This window comes from Chinchilla lanigera, unplaced genomic scaffold, assembly GCF_000276665.1.
Source record: "Chinchilla lanigera isolate Chin_1 unplaced genomic scaffold, ChiLan1.0 scaffold00045, whole genome shotgun sequence".
Classification (NCBI taxonomy): domain Eukaryota; kingdom Metazoa; phylum Chordata; class Mammalia; order Rodentia; family Chinchillidae; genus Chinchilla; species Chinchilla lanigera.
In genome coordinates, this window is record NW_004955446.1 from 1,489,389 (window position 1) to 1,493,501 (window position 4,113).

Consider the following 4,113-nt stretch of genomic DNA (forward strand, 5'->3'; position numbering starts at 1 on the left):
ATGAAAATACTTTTGAGGGAAGAGTCATTTTGTAGAAATATTCTAGTCTGAAAAGGTTCATACAGTTGGTGAACTTGTCACCTCAACCCAGATAAATTTGGCAAGTGTTTTGTGTCTCCTGAGTTTCAGAGAGAAGCTGATCATAGGAAGGAAACAGATTATACTATGTGTTCAGCTTCATTTGTGACAGTATGTGCTCTTCACCCAGGGACTGACCTTTTGAAACTTTGGCATGTTTGGAACTCCAGCCAGATTCTAATTGGATAGTATTTTCCACATGCTCATCAGCCAACTGGCAGAGATGATCCAGGACCATTAGCAAAACGGCATCATCTTTTGATTAATCTGAATGAAGTGAAAACTGAAAACCAAGAGCCAATGATGATGATGGACTGTGTATACTTGTATTAAAGAAACCTCATTTAGTGCAATTCTGGGTCCAGAATTGCACTAAAAGTGATAAATGATGTGCTGCAGAAAAGATTCCTTGCATTCACTCATAAAAAAGTCAGTAAATCAGAAATGTTATATTTTTCATGATTACTATTAAAAGTATATACCAGAGAGAGAGAAAAAGAAAAAAACTCAAACTCATCCGAATATCCAGGGCCTTTGAAAGGAATATGTTGTAGTTTCATTATTTACTATGGGCTGTACTAAAAAAAAGTGTTAAATGGTCTGGAAAATAGAGGTAAAAGCAGTTATCTAACATCCTTGTCATTAGAAGGTAAATATATACCAGCAGTAAAAATTAGCTCTCTTTTGTTAGGCTACAGGGAAGAGAGCCTTAGAGTCTTGGTGTGAAATGACAGAAAATTGAAGGGTAGGTTTAATGGGTATTGAGCCATGTCCCTAAGAGATATTTGGTGATTGTGTCTTATTCCATATTTGTCATTGACCTTAACATATTTGCCAGAGCATAGAAGTGCAAGGTAATTTGGATAGTATACAAATTAACTTACAAGGTTGACTTTTCTAGCCAATAGCCCATAACAGCAGTGACTTAAACAGGCTAGAAGTTAATTTCCCTCATGTAGTGGTTTGAACAGAATAGGCATGGTGTCCAGGACCGAGAATCTTTTGCTCTACCATCTTCCATTCTCATCTTCCATTCATGAACCAGCCATACTAGATCATATCTTTTTCCCTCACCCCCCCAGAGGGTGGCAATATTTTCATATTTTCTCACCAAAAGGGCAATGTTGTTTTTGAGATCTATTCACATAGATTAAATTACTTAAAGTCCTATACATAAGTCTGAGGTATGAATAAAACTCATATCCGTTGCCCTACTGATGGGCAATTATATACTCTCCACACTTTTGCTCTTAAACACATTACTACAGGGGACATTACTGTACATATCCTTTTGTTCACTTGTTTAAGAATTCCCAATAATAGATATCCAGAAAGGAAGACAGTACACTGGAGCATATACAACCTTCACCTGGCTGCATATGATCCAGCTACTCTCCAGACTAGTATAAGAATTACATTTCTACAAGACAATTGGGGGCTGGGGATTTAGCTCAGTGGCAAAGTGCCTGCCTGGCAAGTGCAAGGTCATGAGTTCAGTTCCTGGTACCGGAGAAAAACAAAAACAAAAACAACAACAAAAAAAAGACAATTGGGAAGTACCCCTTTTCCTACAGTCTTGCCATGACTTGGTATTATCAGGCTTTTGCTATGTTTTAAGGGAGTTTGAAATGGTATCTGAATGTTAATTTCTATTTCCTAATTACTTATGGGTTTAGACATGGTTGACTTGCCATTTTTGTCCACTTGTGAATTATATAATCAAAATTTACTATTTTTCTTTTGGGTTGATTATATTTTTCTTACTGATTCTTAGGAGCTTTAAAAATATTTTCTAAAACTTTATTCTTTGTCTGACAAATGAGATGCACATAGCTTCTCCCAATAGATGATAAGTTCTGAAGAAGTTATTGTTCTTATTCAAAGAAGCTTTTATTTATTATTAGTAATAATGCCAAATTTATCACTTTTCAGTTTTTTCTTTATCTTAAATAATTCTTTATTTCAATAACATTACTTTTTCTTCCAATAATTTTAATGCTTTGCTTTTTAAAATCCAACTCTGGAGTTAACTTTTATGTATAACAAACAAACACAGGGCACATGTGTGATTTGACATTTGACACTATTCCAGCAACAAACACTCTCCTTTCTTCACTGTGTATTCGTATGTACACCGTGTTCTTCCCCTGGGTAAGGCCTGAATTTCCATCTGGTACCATTTCTCAGGAGCCTGAAAGATTCCTTTAATATTTCTTATGGTAAAAAAAAAAAAATTTCTTATGGTAAAGCTGTGTTAGTGATGAATTCTCTCAACTTTAAAATATACACAAATGTCTTTGTGTACTTTTATTTTTGAGTGAAATCTCACTGTATATAGAATTCTAGGTTGACAGTTATTATTATTTTTTCTTTCAGAGCTCTTAAAATGTTCCATTTTCTTTTGGTTAATAAGATGCCAGCAGATTTCTTTTAAAAATAATTTTACCTTTATTTTTCCTCAGGTTGCCTTTAAGATTTTTTTTTATTAGACTTTGCTTTTCAGCTACTTGGTAATGATACACCTATGTGTGGTGGTTCTCTTTGAGTTTATTCTGCTTCAAGTTTTTTTAAACCTTTTACAAATTTGGTCTTCTAATTTTCAACAAATTTGGAAAATATTTAGTCATTATTTCTTCAAATGTTTTTATGGGCTCCAGTGTCTCTCCTTTTTTCCATCTCGGCCTCCAATGATACATATGTTTGTTTCTTGTCTCATAAAACTATTAATTTAATTTTTTTCTCCATTATATGTCTAAGTTTGGATAGTTCCTTTGCATCTACTTTCAGGTTCATTCATATTTTCTTCTGTATTTTCTGGATTACTTTAAAATTCATCTGATGATTTTAACAGACTTTAGATATTATATTACTATAATTTTAAAATTTCTGCATGATTCATTTTTATACTTTCTATTTTTCTGTTGTTTTCTCACTTTTCCTCTTGTTATGTCCAGCTTTTCCTTTCAGCTCTTGAACTTATATCTGATCTCTGTTTTAGAGTCTTTTGGAAACTTTTGAGACAAGCCAACATCTGTCACCTCTCTGGCTACTTATATTGACTGTTTTTTCTCCTGGTTTAGACAACACTTCCTTGATTCTTTATGTCTAGTAATTTTTATTGTATGTTCAAATTTATGGATGTTACATTGTTGAGACTTTGTCTGTGTGATCTTCCTTTAATGAGTGTTGGGTTTTATGTTTAATTCTACTTAGACTGATTGTATTCCTTTTAGAGTGAGCCCTGACACTGCTCCTCAGGTTTGCTATTCCTAGGGGTTCAACTGAGTGCCAGGGTAGTCTGTGAAGCCTCTCTATTCTGGCTGGTTTCTCAGTTCTGTGTTACTCCTGGAATCCCTGTTCTGTTCACTGCCTGCAATAACTGTTCTTTGCCAGGCTTCCCTCGGTCTTGCCTTGGGCCTCCACAGTTTAGTAATCCAAAAGTTTACAGGACACTTAAAAACAGCTTCTTTATGTATTTTGTTTTATATGTGTTTGCAGTACAAGATGAGTGTGATTTCAGTTGTTCACTAGAGCCAGAACTAGAGGCTTCTATTTATAAATGTTTAAATCTCTATTAAACATCAGTTCTTGCTTCATTGTTCCTTTCCAGTATTATAATTCATAATATCTCTCCTTTTCAGACAATCAAATCTGGGATGTTTATTTTTCTATACTCATATAAAATTGCTGAGCTTTCTTTTAATCTTTTGAGTTTTATGCTTGGCTCACTAGTTTTCAATATGCTATTATTTTCTAACATGTTCACTTAGGACTATGAATTGCCCTCAAAGTTCTACTGTTACTTGGTCCCAAAAGGCTGTGCTTTTTTTTTTTTTCCTTAGCATTGGGTGTTGAACATAGGGCCTTTCATATTCTAAGCATGTATTCTGATACTGAGGTACAGTCACAGCCCGTTAAATGTTTTGATATATAGTATTTCTGTTGTTTATCCATTCTAAGTATTTTTAGGGCTTTTGACTTTTTCTTGTTTTTAGGGCCTTTTGATTTTCTTGGAGATATATATAAATAATACAA